General features: G+C 43.1%; 1 protein-coding gene across 1 annotated transcript in view; it reads left to right on the forward strand.

The window, feature by feature from the left end:
- COL6A6 (collagen type VI alpha 6 chain) overlaps positions 1-20,050 on the forward strand; it is a 353,383-nt gene that overhangs the window by 129,260 nt on the left and 204,073 nt on the right. Inside the window, exon 2 of the mRNA XM_082258062.1 lies at positions 10,976-11,080. The gene's annotated coding sequence lies outside the window, so the exon portion shown is untranslated. The remainder of the gene's footprint in view (positions 1-10,975; positions 11,081-20,050) is intronic.

Below are 20,050 nucleotides of genomic sequence, written 5' to 3' on the forward strand. Positions count from 1 at the left end.
AAGCGTTGCATATTTGAAATCCCTAGTTGTTTCATCTTGTGAAAAATAAATGGTGATTAACCCCAGGTTATATAAAAAAAAGGGTAATAAAGAAATATAAAGGAAGCTTGGAGATCTAAAAAAAAGAAATCTAAAGATATTACATCCATTATTTTGAACAACAGTATCAGGAGATGGTGTTACATAAATCAATCAAAATAGGTTCAAATGTAAGTTATATTCAGGAGATGCAGCGATTAGCTACTGGTGGAGATCCAAGTCTGAACATTCACAGGTAAAGCTCCATTAATGATTACATGTGAGTGGTCACAATTACCTGTGGTAGCTGTCAGTTTCCCATAACTTTCAATGACACTTCCACCTTTCTCAATTTGCTGGGAACCCCCATGGGTCCCCCCCATGTAATCGCTAGCAGCCCCATTCTTAAAATGTCATTAAAGGCAACTGTATTTTAGAATTGGATTGAGTTGAGAGGAAATTTAACTTTTGTCAGGTTTTACTGCTGTCTGTGTCTCCATTACAAAGATTCACCCACTTTATTTGTCCTGTTTATCTTTTTAATCGAAATTAAAGTAAAAGTAACTTCCAGATTTTGGTTGACATCAGAACAAGAATAGAGGACGGTAGTTCTGGTGACCCTGGTGTCACCCCAGGATTTCCTCCCTTTTGTGGAATTTCCTTTCCCTTCCTGTTTTGGCAATGGGACAGGAAGTGATGGGGAATCTCAGCAATAGGACACAGCCTGACAGGAGTTATAACTCTCCCTTCCTCTATCCAAAATGAAACAAAAAAAATTTGCCTTTAGTAATACTTTAATTCTTGTCTCTAGTACGTTTAGGCCTATTATCCTTGAATAAAATGGTCCTGCTACTGGCCAGTTTTCCATTGCTGTTTCCTCTGAAGTACATAATCTTTGTAGCAATGCACCAACCTCTGCTCCTTGTCTCTAGTAATTTTTGGCCAAGTCTTGCTTTTTAAAATTGTCCCACTGCTGGTCAATCTTAGACTGCTGTAACCTGCAGTTTCCTAATTGTTCGCCATTCGCCAGCGGGAAAGCCGATCCACAGCAGACCGTTGTTCTCTCTGCTATCAATGCAGAGCTCCTGTGTTCCTCCTATTTAGGAACACAGGTCTCTGTATTGAATACATTAACCCACCCCCCCCCACAGTTAGAAAACACCCCCTAGGCTCACACTTAACTCTTTGATCGCCCCTGGGTTAACCGCTTGCCTGCCAATGTCATTATTACAGTAACAGTGCATATTTTTAGCACTGATTACTGTAGTCACTGGTCCCCCCAAAAGTGTTGAAAATGCCAGTTAGGGGCCCGATCTGTCCGCCGCATTGTTGCAGTCCCGCTAAAAATCGCTGATCGCCACCATCACTGGTAAAAAATAAATAAATAAATAAAATTACATAAATATTTCCACTAGTTTGTAGACATGATAACTTTTGCGCAAACCAATCAAAATACGCTTATTGGGATTTTTTTTACCAAAAATATATAGCAGAATACAAATTGGCCTAAAATGAAGTAAAATATAGATTTTTACATATTTTTTTTTTGGAGACTGTTATATAGCAGAAAGTTAAAAATATATATATTTTTTTCAGAATTGTTGCTCTTTTTTAGTTTATAGTGCAAAAAATAAAAATCGCACAGGTGATCAAATACCATCAACAGAAAGCTCTATTTGTGGGAAAAAAGGACATCAATTTTATTTGGGTACAGCATCATACGACCGCGCAATTTTCTGTTAAAGTAACGCAGTGCCGAATCGCAAAAAATGGCCCGGTTTTTAAGGAGGAAAATCTTCCGGTCCAGAAGTGGTTAATGAGAGCTTGATAAAAAGTGTCAGTTTTGTATAAGCAAGAACAGGGACAGCCACAGCTGACTACTGGCCAATTTCTATCTAGAAGTCAAAGCAAGCCTATTACTAATGGATGAAAAACATGTGCCACTACTAAAGCTACTCAACAAAATCATTTTTTTTTTTCAAATTGAAATAAGTTATATTGAGGTGCTGCTGCTTATTGAATGTGTGCTGTAAGAAAAAAATATTTTCATGTTTAAATATGCGCTAGCAGTGTATGTTGTCATTAATATTCTCTTGGAAAATCATACTGTTCTGTAACACCACATATAGTTTTAAGTCATCCCCAAAGCATGTTATTTGAAACACTTGTGTGCATGTTTATGTTGATCTCAAATCTGCATGAAAATACCCCATCCCCACTGAAAGACATTAAAACAATCAAAAAAGAAAAAATAATAATAATAATGCAGTACTTGTCCTCTATGAAGCTTTAAGTCGTTCCAAAAGCATGTAATTTAAAAGACTTGTGTGCATGTCAGTGTTGATCTCAAACACTGCATTAAAAGAACCTCTCCTCACTGTAGGATATTTAAAAATAATAATAATAATTTAGTACATGTTCCCCATGGTAGAGACCAGCTTCCTATGCCATGTTTGACAGTAGTTTGCCTATTATCCCAAAATGTGGCCAGAATTTAACAAGATTAACACCCACAGATTTCAATGAGATTTACTTTATGATTTGCAGATCTCTTAGCAAACTGAACCTGGGCAGATTTGCCCATCAAATTCTTGGTATACATTATTTAGCAGAAATAGTGCACGTAAATAAATAAAAAAAAAAAAAATTAATAAAAAAAATATTTATTAAATCATATTTTAATTCACAAAAAAAAAAAAAAAAATCACGCCTATATTTAAAGTGAAATCTGCTTAGTTTTTATTGTTGTCTATGCCTCAAGTGCAGAGGTTTCCCCTCACATGCTGTCACAGAAACACCACAGGAGATGAAGTATAAAATATGTGCAAGTGGGGTTGTGAACGGCGCTACCGTATTACAAGAATATAGCAATAATGTGCTTTACTAGCGTGAGTAGTGGTGTGGAATGATACCACTTATATGTGCCGTGAATAAATAAATAAATACATTTTGTAAGGTGCAATTTTTTAAAAGGTGCCTTATAAAGGATAAACAGAGATCAGTTGAGATAAAATGTATATATGCCTTGTATCTTTCAATATTACAGTAATAAAGTGCATAAGTGCTAGTGCAAAGAAAGAGACACAAGGCTGAAATAAAATGGTGATATTTTATTTAAAACAAACAAGTGAAGCATGTAGCCATCCTCACTATAAAGCAGAGGTGATGGTGCTCAGTGAAGAGAAAAGAATTAAATAATAAGTGCTGCTATGAGCAAACGATAATAAGCATATAAACTGAAATTAATTAGTGTAAGATAAATTAGATAGATGAATGAATGTGATGATTTCGGGTTGCAATAACCTGCGTGACCGCTAGGTGTCGCACCCTGCTATACGACCTGATATGTCTTATTTGCAGGAGGGTACCCTGTATGGGTTCCGCTGTCCCTTCTGGCTTCCTTGTGGGTCTGTGTGTTCCTCAGAAAGAAAGAAAGAGACCCCTAGGTACCATATCCAAACAACATAACAGGAAAAAAGTGTGTAGTGACTCACAGGAAAGTTCTAGGCTGTCCGCGATCAGTGTTGTGTGGCCGGGAAGCTTCCGCGTTCCACGGCTCTGGCTCCGGGTGCCGGAAATGACGTAAGACGTCGCAGACTCCGCCCAATGTATGTCCAATGTTAGGGGAAATACAATCTTTGGGAGTTTTATTCAGTATGTGCCTACAGTGAGATTTTTTATCACCTCCTTTTCTGGTGATGTCTGTAAAATGTTCCCATTTTGTAATTATCTTCAGGATACACAGAGAGTGAATCCACCCAAGGAAAACACAAGTATTAAATAAAAGCTTGACAAAGGTTATTACCCTTATCTGCTCTATTCCATTATATCCAAACATGTAAAATGTTTTGCTTTGAGGTCCATTTTAAGGCATATTGATTATGCATTGTAGTCAATCCTATTACTACTTGAACAGCACTGTCAATTTGTGCGCCACTTTAGATATATATTGTACATTCACATTAGTCCCTGCCCTCCAGGAGCTTAAATCTGGCTGGTCAAACATTATACAATTTTCTTGTACAATTTTCCTTTAGAACAATGTATATATTAATATATTATGAGGTCAAACCTAAACACTTTCAATTTGTATGCAATCAGGCAGACCCTTGCACTACATGATTGAAGGTCAATCTAAACAAACCTAAATAATGTATGGCCAGCTTACATTCATACATATACGTACTAGGACCAATTAGACTGAAGTTAACCTACCAGCATGTATTTGGAGTGTGGGAGGATACCCACATAGGCAAAGGGAAAACATGTAAGATAAGTAGTGCCCTGGTTGGGATTTGAACCAAGGACTCAAGTGCTACTAGGTGGAAGGGCTAACCGCTTAGTCACCATTCTGCCTGTTGGCTTTCTTCTCTGAATTGTGTTGCTCTCCAAGGTTCTGAAACACTTATTTGACCAAATTATAAACAATGGACATTTGCAAACTTGCAGCTCAAACTCACAAATGTATTTGGTAACTGATCACAGTGATTGAAAGAACTGTCGGCTGAAATCATTCAATTTTAAGTATGTCTGTTGACTTTCACATAAAATATACCTTTTATATGCAGCCTAAGACACAGTATGCCTTTTTATTGAAATAGCTTTTAAAAGATTAACTGAATCTATTGTTTTTTTAATATTGTATGTATAGCTAACATAAGACTTTTTAACATATCATGTTGTTACAAATTCTGCCAATGTTAAAACAGTAATCAGACATTTAGGTGTCCACTTAGGCTGGCCATACAAATTTTCGAAATTTCGAAAGAATTTTCTTTCGAACATCTTATCTAAGAATTTTCATTTGAATTTCGCACTAATACTGCAGCCGCAGCAATGGACTATTTTCGTGTGGTCATCGAACATGAGTGATTGGGCATGTTGAAGATTTTTGAAAAACAAATGATTTTCTAATCAATAATGGGAGAATTGTGTGAGAAATATAATCAAAAAAGAAATGCGCATGAGTGCAAGAAAAGAAAATTCCCGGAAAGAAAAGATGGTTCCCAGCCATGAAAATTCTTTTCTGTAACAATATGAGGTGAAATTGAAGGCTTAGTTGGTCGAATTTCGAAATCAATGGTGGCACCATCAAATCACAAAATGCACAAAATTTCTGGTTTTTGAAAGAAAATTCTTTCGAAATTCGACCCGTGTATGGCAAGCCTTATAATGCATTTTGAACTCCAAGCAAGGTCTGCCAATTAAGCCTCCATTTACACCTGAACTTTGTTGCACAATTCCCCAAGCATGACAAAAATTAAGAATGTAATCATTTTCAGACTTGGTCACACCTAAGCATTGTGTCGCCTGTTTCCACTCATTTTTTAGGCACTCACATTTAGAAGTCTATGGTGTCAAAAATACGTAATTCTGCTCCTGTCAATCAAAAAAATTCATATACAAACATGAAAAAAAGCCTCTAAACTGTTTATGGTCATGTTCAAATGTGAAAAGGGACTTAGTAAGGTTCCTCTTCCACTTGCTGTAAAGAACCTTATGGGAGAAACCTTAGTTAATGAACTAATTTTTTTCCCCAGCTTCTGAACTTTAGGGGGTGACGTCACATCCTTCTGAGATCCTAGGGAATTCTGAGTAGCTCGCATCTCAAGACATGATATCCCAGCACAGTGCATGATTATCTTCTTGCTAGATTTAGATTACTAAGCACTCTATGGGATATTAGAGGAAGCATGTGATGCCACCCTTCTTAGGCACCACGAGTGGAAGCAGGGGAGAGATGTGTGATATTAACAAGCTTCTTTTCCCCATGTTTTTTTTTTATCATTTTAGTATTGTGTTTAAGGCAAGAGGTCCTTTCTATAGAAGCCGAACTTACTATTTTAGTGCAAGGTTCACTTTAAAGAATGAAAAATAAATATTAAGCCCCAGGAAGATTTTACCCCCTTCCTGACCAGGGCCTAGTTTGCGATTCGGCACTGCGTGATTTTAATGGACAATTGCGCTGTCATGCGACGCTGTACCCAAATGAAATTGACGTCCTTTTTTTCCCCACAAACAGAGCTTTCTTTTGGTGGTATTTGATCACCTTTTTTGATCATGCGCTATAAACAAAAAAAGAGCGACAATTTTGCAAAAATAACAATATTTTTCACATTTTTTACATGAAATTCCCCCAAAAAAATGTAAAAATCAAAATTTTTTAACATTTTAGGCCAATTTGTTTACTGCTACATATGTTTGGTAAAAAAAATTGCAACAAGCGTATTTTGATTGGTTTGCGCAAAAGTTATTGCGTTTACTAACTAAGGGAAAGATTTTTGTCATTTTTATTTTTTTTTTTTAACGAGTAATGGCGGCGATCTGCAATTTTTTTTGCAGGACTGCGACATTGCGGCGGACAGATCGGACCCTTGACTGACATTTTTGACACTTTTGGGAGTACCAGTGACATTACTAATCAGTGCTAAAAATATGCACTGTTACTGTAAAAATGACACTGGCAGGGAAGGGGTTAACTTTATTGGAAAAGGAGGGGTTAAGTGTGTCCCTAGGGGTGTGCTTCTAACTGTGAAGGGATGTGGCTGTTTGTGTAACAACAGAGAAATACGATCCTACATAGCAGGACCGTATGATCTCTCTTCTTACACAGGGGAGAATGACAGGCGGCTTTGTTTACATTAGCCGCCTGCCTTTCTCTCTCTCCACCCGACGATCGCGATCGGGGTCCGCAAACAAGCGGGGGCGGGAGCGCGCCTCCGGCGGCGCGCGCTCGCCCCCTAGAGCCTCACAGGCTAGTGACGCACCCCTACGTCACTTTGCCTGTGAGGGGACGACTGCCGCCGTATATAGTCGTGCGGCAGTCGGCAAGTGGTTAAAGCTCACAAATGTACTTAAACATTTCAAACTACACTTACTTGTTGCTGCAGCAATTACTGCAAGCTAAATTTTACATTTTAATGAACTCTTCTTAGCCGAGCTTATGATTGTGGTATTTTTTTTTAATTCCGTAAGCCAAGTGCTTTGAGGAAATACATAGATTAGATGTTCTTCATGTGCACCAAAAGAGATAAATTTATCTGGAGCGGAGGTTAATGGTTGGAGGCTATGTGCTGCAATCCCACTTTTCACATCCAGAAACCTAAAATCCCCCCTTCCGTTGTTTCTCTAGATGTTGGAGGATTTCCTATTTGAGTTTTAAGTTTAAGCCAAAAGTTTACTCTAATATGCAGCAGCCATGTGAATGACAAGGAGAGGAAATTACAGGAAATTCACAAAGCAGTATCTATTCATACCAGTTGCACAGAACTATAAAAAAAAAAAATTGCGCAGCTAAAAAATAATATTTTTTGCCGCCATCAATTTCTAGGCATATGGCAGAACAGCTTGCAACTGGCCAACAAAGTATGCATTACATTGGCTGCATCCCATTCTGCTATAAGCTCATGGTTCAGAATATGGTGCCTTAGGCTGTACTGCTTAATAAATGGCTGAAATCAGCGACTGACTTCCCAAGTGATTTATAGGGAATATCATTTTATCTACAACATACATTTGTATAGAAAATACCGATTTGATAAATATTTGCACAACTATCATGGGGCCTACATAAAAGTTTCACAATCTTTTTACTCTTTTGGCTCTGTGCTTTTGGAGTATGAATGGTTTGGGGAGCATTTTACAAATTGAGAAAGCTGTAAGTGAAAAATGATTTTTAAAAAGTGAAAAATTTTAAAATTGGTTTGGCTTCCTGAGGTGAAAATGGAGAGAAGGGCCTGGTAGTGAAATGGTTCAAGGGAAGCTCTTAAAACAAAAATCACTTTTTTTTTAATCCAAAGTTTATTAAATAACAATCATAAAAGCAAACAGTGAAATTACAAAGCATGGGAGACATGTCATTACACCATCCATTAATATCTGTCATAACTTTACAGAATACAACTAAGCAGTGGAGTAAACATAGTGCAATAGAACCCCCTACGCAACAGTTTTATATTACACACCAGCAGATAACTGCACATGTCAACAGGGTTCCAACAGCCGACCACTAGGTCCTACTTGAGACCGGCACGAGCCGTGCCTCATTCTTCATGTACCCATGTAAACAAATGACCTCCCTCAGAAGAAGTGAGGTATCCTTGAGCAGAGGGGAAAGAGAAGAAGGGAAATAGAGGAAGATGGAAAAAATAAAGGAGAAAGATAAAAGAGAGAAACAGAGAGAGCAATAAAGAAAACGGGGAAGATAGAGGGAAGGGTGAAAAGAAAACAGATGAGAGTCCACTATAGGCAGACAGTAGTAATATACTAAACTAGGCCTGCATGAGTCTACCCATTAGCAGTTGCGGCGGGGCTAAGCCCGGGCAGTCTAACCAATCCTGCCATACCGCATAGAACTTGTGAGTCACATTTCTGGGGCGGTAAGTTAGTTGTTCTCTCAGTAAAATAAAATTTATGCGGGTTATCCACTGTGCAACTGAGGGAGCCGTAGGGCTCATCCAGTATCTAGCAATCATTTTCCTAGCCAAATACAGTAATTGTTGAATCATAGTATAGGTGCCTGGTAAGTAGGTTCTGGGTCCAGTATACCCAATAGGCATACTAAAGTCACTTTAAAGTGGAATTCCAGTCTGAGGGAAAAATAATTAATAATAATAATACTGTAGCTGCTAAATTTTAATATAAGGACTGTCGGCACCCCAAGCCGATTTTTCCTTCAGGTTTGAGTGCAGGCCTTCAGGCTTCACAGCCAGTTTTCTGCTGTGCATGCACACACAGGTTCCAAAATGCAGCGGGGGGGGGGGGGGGGGGAGGGGCCCGATATGACGTAGATTGCCGTGCAGTGATCTTACCGGTCAAAACCAGGTTACCCGCTTCCCCCAGAAAGATGCCAAATGTGGCAGCGGAGGGGGGGAGGAAGCAAACAAGCAGAGCTTTCCCTTTTGGGTGGAGCTCCGTTTTAAATGTTCAAAATAAATATTATGCTGTCCAATATGTTACTTTTTTTTATTATAAACAGTAATATTGTTTTATGTTAAATTACCAAGGAGATTGTTTGCATAATAAATAGAACATAACTTGTATTAAGGCATAAAGGGTAACATAAAAAAAATGCACAATTCCTTTAAATAATTATACTTGGGGGATGTCTCAATCCTGCGCTTTTCCAGCTGCTTCATTGTAACAAAGCAGCAGGGATTCTCTTCAACATCTATACCAGACCCTTAGCCTAGATCAGGGCTCAAAATTTCAAGTCCTGAGATACTAGCCAAGCCTTAACAGTTACTTGCCATCAGTTGCCCCACCCAGGCCCCTACTGTGCTCTGCCCCTAATTCCTACCCTAAACGTGCCCTCGTAAATTATCTCATGAAATTACACTGTTAAATGTTTTATGCAGAATTAAGTTACAAAAATAAACTTTAACAATATTAACATAAAAAGCCTGTCAGTGCCCATTAGTGCAGCCTATCAGTGCCCATTAGTGCAGCCTCATCAATGCCCATCAGTGCAGCCTCATCAGTGCCCATCAGTGCAGCCTATCAATGCCCATCAGTGCAGCCCCATCAATGCAGCATATCAGTGCCCATCAGTGCAGCAGGTCAGTGCTGCCTTATCAGTGCAGCATCATCAATGGCCATCAGTGCAGCTTATCAGTGCCCATCATTGCCGCATCATCACTGGCCATCAGTGCAGCCCCAGCAGTGCCCTTCAGTGCAGCCCCAGCAGTGCCATCAGTGAAGTCTCTGCAATCCCGATCAGTGCAGCCTATTAGTGCCCATCAGTACTGCATATCAGTGCCCATCAGTGCAGCCTTATCAGTGCCCAATATTGCAACCTACCACTGCATGAGGATCACAGGAAGGAATAAGATGGAGAGCCGGCCAGATCACATAGAGGGAAATGCTGGCCGCTGTCAAAAAAAGTTCCGCCTCCTGGATGGGCTCCTATGATAGGTGGCATACTGATACAATTTCCTGGTATTGTACCAGTGTGCTGTCTACCAGAGGGGCTGGTCCAGGAGATGGGACTTTGTTTGACAGCGGCCAGCGTTACAGATCCAAGCTGTATCACAGCAGGATATCCTCTCTCTGTGTGATCCAGCCTCTCCTCCTGACAGTTTCCTGGCTGAAGTGGTGCAGCATTTTTTACAGGGAATCAGAGCGACCCCCCTGGCCCAGTCCGCCCCTGCTCCACACTCACCCTCAGCCTTTTTCCACTTGCCTAATGAGAGCAGCCGAGTGGATATTTTAAAGCTGGTCTAGATGACAGTCTGGTATTTATTGTAAGGGGGAAGCCACAAAGAAAGGGGTGTGGGGTTTCCCCTATCAATCAATAGCAGACTTTTATCCTTTATTAGAATCTAGTATGGATTTTGGGAGGAACCCCATACAAAACCAATGGATTATAGTTTCCTCTAAAATCCATACCAAACCCAAAGGATCTGACAATTGCAGAAAGCATCTCCATGTAATCCCAGTGGCCCCATGTTCATTTTAATGTTTGGGAAACACTATCAAAACGTTTTACTATATTTATGTATACAATTCAGTGTTCAACAATCTTTATTAGTTACTCCCTTTAAAGACAACTGTAAGTGGAAAAGAAGAATTTTTTGGTAGAAGAAACTTTGTTTGCCTTTTTATTCCTAAAAAAATATTTCCCTTTGCCCAACTATCCTCTCTCGAGCTTGTTGGCCTAATTGCAACTTTAAAATGGAAGACACAACACTTCTGCAGGACACGTTGGATGCTTATTTTGGCTTGGTTGTTTTCCTGAGGCATTCTGTGAGCTGCATTTGGATGTAAAGTACTATCTATTTCCAGCTAACAGAGAGCATGTTTACACTTGTCGGTCTTTTATTATTTATTGAATGTTCACTGAAAATATTTTTGGGCTGTTAGTTTGCTTACATAGCGTTATAGTTTCTACCTGGGAAAATGGAGACCTATTCTGAAAATGTAATCTTTCCACTTATATTCTTACTTTTTTGTGTTGTAGGATACAAAGACCTCATAAAGAAGTAAAAGTACAATGTTTCAGTAGACCAGTAAACAAGCTTGCTGGTGCTTATCTGCTTTTATGTAAGTATATTATTTTTTATATGTGCCTTCATTACAAAATTGTGCTGAAAGTACATTACTATTAGCATTATTGTCCTCATTATTTTATTAATAAATTCTGAAATCTCGAAATGTTGCATCTGTGTATGCAGTGGGGAAAATAATTATTTGATCCCCTGCAGATTTTTTTTTTCCAGAAATTGTGTAATAGCAAGAAAGAGCAGAAAGTCACGACACAAAACCAAATGTAGTACAGCATTATAAACAACATAAAAAACAAAATGCTGTATATTTAGGGAAAAGTAAGCCTGTGTTATTTCAGTAGTTACAGTATGTATATATGTGCTCAGGGTCGTTAATTTGTTTTTTTCTTGGAGAGGGAATGTTCAGCTCTCTCAAGTTAGAATTTACTTATCTAGCTTTCTAAGGTTTGAAGATACATACCAACTATATACTTCCTGAACATTTTTTTTTACTTGCAACCATACTGATTTTTTTTCTTTAACACTATAAGGATTGAAAAAAATGCAGGTTTTATTTTCCCTAAATATACAGTATGTTGTTTTTTATGCTATTTATAATGCTGTCCTACATTTTATTTTGAGTCCTGATTTTCTTGCTATTACACATCTTGTGAACTTTTCTGGGTAGCTATGAGCTCTTTTGTTTGTAATACTAATGGTCCAGCTCGCAGCTCTGTCTTAGAATTGCCCACTTTGTCATCTTCTTTAGAAAAAGGAAAGTTATTTTCTTTGTGCACTGGAGTTCTGGCTTGGTGCACTGACTTGGCATAAACTTTGAAGGAATGATATCTATTATTTTCTTGGTAAAATAGAACCCAAATTTGGATCTTTTCCTTGGCGTGAAACACAGTTAAAACTGTTGGAAAAACATAAAGTTTTATTTGTATAGGGACCCTGCCCTAAGCTGGAGTGCCCCTAGCCTAATTCCGTGTTTGCTTTTCCAAATAGGCTGTAGCCAGCCTAAGTGTTTAACCACTTCTATACCGGGCACTTTCACCCCCTTCCTGCCCAGGCCAATTTTCAGCTTTTAGCGCTGTCAAATTTTGAATGATAATTGCGCGGCCATGCAACGCTGTACCCAAACAAGGTTTTTATTATTTTTTCCCTACAATTAGAGCTTTCTTTTGGTGGTATCACCTCTGGGTTTTTTCTTTTTTGCTAAACAAACAAAAAAAAAGACAGAAAATTTTGAAAAAAAAAAGTTTTTCTTTATGTTAAAAATTTTGTAAATAAGTATGTTTTCTCCTGCACTGACGAGCACTGATGAGGCGGCACTAATAGTCACTGATGAGGTGGCACTGATGGGCACTGATGATGAGGCACTAATATGTAACACTGATGGGCACTGATATGCAGCACAGATGGGCACTGATAAGTGGCACTGATAGGTGGCACCGATATGCAAAATTTATGGACACTGATAGGTGGCACTGATGGGCACTCATAGGCAGCACTAATGGGCACTGTTGGTGGTACTGATAGGCACTGATTGGTGGCACTGATGGGCACTTATAGGTGGCACTGATGGGCACTAACAGCCGGCACTGATGGTCACTGATAGGTGGCACTGATGGGTGGCACTGATGGGCAATGATGGGAACTGATGGGTGACACTGATAGGCACTGATAGATGGCACTAATAGGCAGCACTGATGAGGCACTGACAGGTATTCCTAATAGGCACTGATTGGAATCCCTAATAGGCACTGATTGGCATCCCTGGTGACCACCGGTTGGTGGGCTCTAGTGGGCATCCCTGGTGGGCTCTAGTGGGCATCCCTGATGGGTCTGCACAGATAATCAATGCGCTGATTATGAGTGCAGACCCCCCCCCCCCTGTCAGGAGACCCCGATTGGCTCTCCTCTACTTGCGCCTTGTCAGCGCGAATGCAGGAAAGCTGATAAACTGCACTTCCTGGTTACGATGTGACAAGCAGTGATTGGTCATAGCTGATCACATGGTAAAGAGCCTACGTCATAGGCTCTTTACCGGGATTAGAGATGCAGTGTGTCAGAGTGACACACCGCACCACCGATCGCCGCTCTGCACGCCCCCGGCGAGTGCGTGCGAATGGCTTATCCTGCTGGATGTCGTATGATGCCTAGTCAGGATAACGTAACCACTTTGCGGCCATCATTATGCTATATGGCGGGCGTGAAGTGGTTAATTTACTTTTTCTGTGCTCTGTAGGTTTTTCCTAAGTTCAGTGTATGGATTGCTTCTGCCTGCTACTGTTGAGGTGTTTACAGTAGCCACAATGGGAAGAAATATTATCTGAATATTTATCTACCTTAGTCAATCACTAAGAGGTTTGTTCAGTTGTGTGAGCTAAGGGAAGGTGATAAAGGTTTACAGCAACCTTTTGGAGTGTTATGTTCACTAGGGATGATCGAACGGTTCGGGTCGACCATCGGTTCGACCCGAACATTGGATGTTCGATATTCGGCCGAATACCGAACTTTTTGCGGCAAAAGTTCGGTATTCGGCCACCAGAACCGCCCAAAATGCACTGGGACAGGAACTGGGCTTTAAAAGCCCGTGATTGGCCCAGAAACGTCTGCAAAAGCCAATGAGGGGGCAGGAGTCTCCTAGGAACGTGATTGGAGTGACTACGGGGACCAGAGGCCAATCAGGAGTGAATACGCCCCACACTATATAAGATGGCCCCGCCTAACCCCTAGCACAGTTATCCAGAGCCTGTTGAAGAGAGTTGAAGCAGTTCTGTCTGACTCCTGCTTGCTACACTACATTTCCTACATATCGAGTGGTTCTAAAGCTCCATATAGCAGAATTGTATTTAGCTTACAGCCAGTGTAGTTAGATACAGCGATTGTGCTGGTTCTTAGAGTTAAAAAAAAAAAAAAAAAACTTAAGGGACAGTGTCAGTCTTCTGCTGTATGGAGCTTTCTATTTAGTGGAAAGGGATATCTAGTGTAGTTAGGGAACTTTGTACTACATTAGTTAGATTTGAAAATTTAGTTTCTGTAGGGAAAGTGTGAGGGTTCTGTTTAGTGAGCACGTGGCACAGTGCTGCTGTATCACAGCAGGTATACGTGCTTGCTAGGCAGCAAAATACAGTGACAACTTAACGCCTGTTGTTCAAAGCGTTAGGTGCACTGTACAAAAGCCTTTGCAACTGTGCGTGACACGCAACTGCTGTGCTGTATCCAGCGACAACTGTGGGTCGCATAGCAGTGTGCGTTTTTCACCGCACACAGTTGCCAACGCATCAGTGACAACCTAACGCCTGTTGTTCAAAGCGTTAGGTCCACTGTGCAAAAGGCTTTGCTACTGTGCGTGAACCGCAACTGCTGTGCTGTATCCAGCGACAACTGTGGGTCGCATAGCAGTGTGCGTTTTTCACTGCACACAGTTGCCAACGCATCAGTGACAACTTAACGCCTGTTGTTCAAAGCGTTAGGTGCACTGTACAAAAGCCTTTGCAACTGTGCGTGACACGCAACTGCTGTGCTGTATCCAGCGACAACTGTGGGTCGCATAGCAGTGTGCGTTTTTCACCGCACACAGTTGCCAACGCATCAGTGACAACCTAACGCCTGTTGTTCAAAGCGTTAGGTCCACTGTGCAAAAGGCTTTGCTACTGTGCGTGAACCGCAACTGCTGTGCTGTATCCAGCGACAACTGTGGGTCGCATAGCAGTGTGCGTTTTTCACCGCACACAGTTGCCAACGCATCAGTGACAAATTAACGCCTGTTGTTCAAAGCGTTAGGTGCACTGTACAAAAGCCTTTGCAACTGTGCGTGACACGCAACTGCTGTGCTGTATCCAGCGACAACTGTGGGTCGCATAGCAGTGTGCGTTTTTCACTGCACACAGTTGCCAACGCATCAGTGACAACCTAACGCCTGTTGTTCAAAGCGTTAGGTCCACTGTGCAAAAGGCTTTGCTACTGTGCGTGAACCGCAACTGCTGTGCTGTATCCAGCGACAACTGTGGGTCGCATAGCAGTGTGCGTTTTTCACCGCATACAGTTGCCAACGCATCATTGAGAAATATGCCTGGTAGACCAAGAAAAGGCATACGTGGCCCTGCTGCGGAAAGGGGCACAGCTTCTAGGGTGTCTAGAGGCAGGGGTGGACGTGGTGGTCAGTCCTCAGCCAGGCCACCATTTGGATTGTTCTCCGGCAGTGGCCAAGCTATACGTCCACAGTATGTACAGGAGGTGGTGGACTATATGAACAAACCCTCATCATCGGCATCATCTGCAACTACAGTGACCCAGGCAGAGAAAAGTGGTCAGTCTTCTGCAGTTGTCAGAACAAATACAGATGAGTCCATGTCCACCTCATGTCCTCCCTTAGACCCAATTTCAGACATGGCAGAGGAGTCAGCTGAGCTGTTTGACCACAGTGTCGGCCATCTACTCCAGCCTGATGCTCAGTCCTTTATGGAGTCTGATGTTGGGTCTGAGTTTGAGGAGGAGGCAGAGCAAACAAGAGGGGAGAGCAGACGGCCCGCTCCATCTAAGGCCGCACCTGTTGTCTCCCAGGCCAGGCCTGATGCTCAGTCTTTGATAGAATCAGATGTTGGGTCTGAGGTTGAGGAGGAGGCAGAGCAAACAAGAGGGGAGAGCAGACGGCCCGCTCCATCTAAGGCCGCACCTGTTGTCTCCCAGGCCAGGCCTGATGCTCAGTCTTTGATGGAGTCAGATGTTGGGTCTGAGGTTGAGGAGGAGGCAGAGCAAGCAAGAGGGGAGAGCAGACGGCCTACTCCATCTAAGGCCGCACCTGTTGTCTCCCGGGCCACTATACACACCTCATCTTGCTGGGCCTTTTTTGAGACATCCCATGCAGATAAAACAGTTGCGATCTGCAAGATTTGTAAGAAGGGTATAAAACGTGGCAAAAATGTCAACCACCTGGGTACAAGCTGCCTAAACAGGCATTTGACAACCCACCACTCGGCCCGTTGGCAGGAGCATTTAAAGAACCCACAAAAGGGCCAAAGATTGGTCAGTCGGCCTCCTAGTTCTCCTCACGCTCCTCCTCATGCTCCATCTGCTCCACCTGCACATCAGTCTGTTCCTGGCCCTGCTATAGTCACTCGTCACCTGTTGGCAGCCTCCACTGGCAGGGATGATGATATAGCAGGCAGTGTCGCATCTACCTCCAGCACACCACCAGCTGTATCATCTAGACGCCAAATTTCGATTCCACACATGCTGGAACGAAAAAAAATGTATACTCCCCGCCATCCACATGCCCAGCGTCTAAACAGTAGTTTGGCTAAACTACTGGCTCTGCAACTATTACCATTTAACCTGGTAGAGTCTGCTCCCTTCCGTGACTTCGCAAAATGTGCAGTTCCACAGTGGCAGGTGCCAAGTCGGCATTACTTTTCCCGTAAGGCCCTGCCATCCCTATACCAACATGTGGAAGGCAATGTAGTGTCATCCCTGGCCAAGTCAGTCAGCCGTAAGATACACTTGACGGCTGACACTTGGTCAAGCAAACATGGGCAGGGACGGTACATTTCTGTCACTGCTCACTGGGTGACACTGCTTGCCAGTGGAAGGGATTGTAGCCAGGGCTCGGTGCTGCAGCCAGTGTTGCCCCCACGTCTGCAAACAGCTGGTGGTGTCGCTGATCCGGGTAGATCGATCACTTCTACCCCCTCCTGCTCCTCCTCCTCTACCTCCTCCATGCCCTCCTCTGCAGAATGGTCCTTTGAATATGATGAGATACCACGTAAACGTTCAAAGGGCTATTCTATGTCTCAGGCCAAAAGGTGTCACGCAGTGCTGCAGCTTGTGTGTCTAGGGGACAGGCAGCACACTGCCCCTCAGATTCTTGGGGCTCTGCAGGCACAGGCCCAGAGGTGGTTGACACCACGCCAGCTGCAGCCAGGGATGGTGGTTACTGATAATGGGTCAAACCTCCTGGCCGCCCTTCGTCAGGGAAAGTTAACCCATGTGCCATGCCTGGCGCATGTCCTGAATCTCGTGGTACAGCGGTTTTTGAACTCGTACCCGGGAATGCAGGATGTGCTAAGGATGGCAAGAAGGGTGTGCAGTCACTTCAGGCGGTCGTACAGTGCCACTGCACGTTTGGCCGAAGTGCAGCGCGAGTTTCACCTGCCGGTACACCGCCTCATCTGTGACATGCCCACCCGCTGGAACTCCACCTTGGCTATGCTGCAGTGCCTGTACACGCAGCAGAGGGCCCTCAATGAATACCTATGCGAGTACGGCACCAGCACTGGCTCTGCGCGCCTGGGCTTCTTTTCACCACGGCAGTGGCTTTTGATTAAGGATGCATGCGCTGTCCTCTCGCCATTTGAGGAGGCCACAAGGATGGTCAGCCGGGACAGCGCATGCATCAGTGACACCCTACCGGTACTGTTTTTGTTGGAGCACACTCTGCGTGGCATTATGGACAGGGCACTGGAGGCAGAGCAGCAGGAGGAAGAGGAGGACTTCCTTGCCTCTCAAGGCCCCCTTTATCCTGAGAATCCTGACCCCATTATGCCTAGCTCCCAGAGGCCCGAGCAGGATCCAGGGGTGGAAGAGGAGGAGGAGGACGATTCTGCGGGAACTTTTGCAGGGTTTGAGGAGGAGGAGGAGGAAGACATGCGGCAATCTGCAAGGCCTAGTTTGACTCCCTCGGGACACTTTGGAGTAGTACGTGGCTGGGAGGAGGAGGAGCCCATTGAAGATAATGTCGTTATGAGTGACCCCGAGGAGTCAGCTTCTCAGGCCTTCGCTAATTTGCGACGCATGGGAAACATCATGCTCCAGAGCCTGCGAAAGGACCCCAGAATCAAGGCCATTAAAGAGACTAACCACTATTGGTTGGCCACCCTACTTGACCCCCGGTACAAGTGTAAAGTCTCGGAGCTTTTCCCATCCACCCATAGAGTCCACAGGATCAAATCCCTTGAGGACAGTCTCAAGAGGAATCTGGTGAACATGTTCCCCGACTCCCGTAGGGTGCAGGGGCGGGGACAACCTACCATGGATTCTACTGGTGGTCACGAGAGGAGCGTTGGAGAAGGTGTGCGGTTGACGGATGCCTTTCGGTCTTTTTTTAGTCCTCACCGCCCAGGCCTCTCAGCTGCCACATCGCATCGACACCGTCTGCATCACATGGTGGACGATTACGTGAGGGCACAAAGTGACACAGAGGGCTTTTCATGTGACGAATCCGATCCACTGGCATACTGGGTCTTAAGATTAGACCACTGGCCAGAACTGGCCCAGTATGCCATGGAGTTGTTGGCCTGCCCTGCTTCCAGTGTCCTATCGGAACGGGCATTCAGCGCAGCAGGAGGATTCGTCACAGACCATCGAACTAGACTCTCCACCGACTCAGTCGACCGTTTGACATTCATTAAGATGAATCAGTCGTGGATATCAAGCTTTGATGCACCTGATGCAGACCTTGTAGACTAGGCTATCGTTGTGATGTGGCAGTTGAGCCTCAGTTTAAGCCTGGACCATGGTGCCACCCTCAAACCCTCCTCTCATTCTCTTTACGTTCACAGAACCTCATTTTGGTTATGACAAAAACGACAATGTTTGCGCACCTGTTCCACAGGTGCACACCTTTACAATTTTTGGGCCTCCTTCAACACCAGCTCTTTGGGGTTAAGGTGGGGAGGCTATGCTAAAACAAAAACGACAATGTTTGCGCACCTGTTCCACAGGTGCACACCTTTACAATTTTTGGGCCTCCTTCAACACCAGCTCTTTGGGGTTAAGGTGGGGAGGCTATGCTAAAACAAAAACGACAATGTTTGCGCACCTGTTCCACAGGTGCACACCTTTACAATTTTTGGGCCTCCTTCAACACCAGCTCTTTGGGGTTAAGGTGGGGAGGCTATACTAAAACAAAAACGACAATGTTTGCGCACCTGTTCCACAGGTGCACACCTTTACAATTTTTGGGCCTCCTTCAACACCAGCTCTTTGGGGTTAAGGTGGGGAGGCTATGCTAAAACAAAAACGACAATGTTTGCGCACCTGTTCCACAGGTGCACACCTTTACAATTTTTGGGCCTCCTTCAACACCAGCTCTTTGGGGTTAAGGTGGGGAGGCTATGCTAAAACAAAAACTACAATGTTTGCGCACCTGTTCCACAGGTGCACACCTTTACAATTTTTGGGCCTCCTTCAACACCAGCTCTTTGGGGTTAAGGTGGGGAGGCTATGCTAAACAAAAACTACCATGTTTGCGAACCTGTTCCACAGGTGCACACCTTTACAATTTTTGGGCCTCCTTCAAAGCCAGCTCTTTGGGGTTATGGTGGGGAGGCTCCGCCAACACCAAAACTACCATGTTTGCGCACCTGTTCCACAGGTGCACACCTTCATAATTTTTACGCCTTCTTCAACACCAGCTCTTTGGGCTTACAGTGGTATGGCTCCGCCAACACCCAAACAACAATTTTTGCGCACCTGTCACACAGATGCATATCATTGTAATTTTTTTCCTTACAAAGGCAATTATTGCTTTCATTACCAGCACTTTCATAGGGATATGGTGTCAAGGCATCGTCCGCACCACCAAATGCCCAATTTTTAAGCATCCTTTACTTCTATTCAAAGTCAAGAGACAACAGTATTCATCCAAAACATCTCTAATCTTGTTCACTCTGCACTACATTGTGGCCCCTACCCCTAACCCTCAATGTATCCGTGCATATATGTCTGTTTCTTGTGAGATTTCAAGTTAAAGTGCACCAAACACCATTTTACATGAAATAAAGTGCAATTACATACATCTTTGGACTTCTTGAAACATTTGGTAATAAAAGCCCCATTGTGGAAATACACCCGTTAATTATATGCACATTTAAAGAGACAGCACCTTTTTCCAAAAAAACCTCTAATCTTGTTCCCAGTGCACTGCATTATGTCCCCATCATACACATTGGCTGAGCCGTTGATTAGGAGCAAAAGAAAGGTGCGGTTAAGCAAAAAAGTCATTTTTGAAGGTTTGGTATGCTGTAATTCTGGTTCTGGACATG

This window comes from Pelophylax lessonae, assembly GCF_965119305.1.
Source record: "Pelophylax lessonae genome assembly, chromosome: 5".
Classification (NCBI taxonomy): domain Eukaryota; kingdom Metazoa; phylum Chordata; class Amphibia; order Anura; family Ranidae; genus Pelophylax; species Pelophylax lessonae.